The following is a 283-nucleotide window of genomic DNA, read 5'->3' as shown; positions in this document are numbered from 1 at the left end:
CTCCCAAAATCCTTTTATTCTTCCTGCAATTTAAATTTTCAGTTGCTTGATCTATTGCTTCCTTTAATTCCCAGCACCCACTCCCCTTTACATTTAATGCAATTTACATTTCTTGTCATTTAGTTTTCTTTGTTTTTGTTCTCTATTCTAAGTTGAAACCAAGGTGTTTGAGTTATTGCCTCACTAAGAAATTCTTTCTCTTTGACATGAATTTCAAATTTCATTGATGTTTACAAAATACAAATGGAGTTCAACTCATCTTATGGTCAAACAAAATTTTATG

The sequence above is a fragment of the Arachis duranensis genome, chromosome 3 (genome assembly GCF_000817695.3).
Source record: "Arachis duranensis cultivar V14167 chromosome 3, aradu.V14167.gnm2.J7QH, whole genome shotgun sequence".
NCBI lineage: Eukaryota > Viridiplantae > Streptophyta > Magnoliopsida > Fabales > Fabaceae > Arachis > Arachis duranensis.
This window is presented reverse-complemented; position numbering follows the sequence as displayed.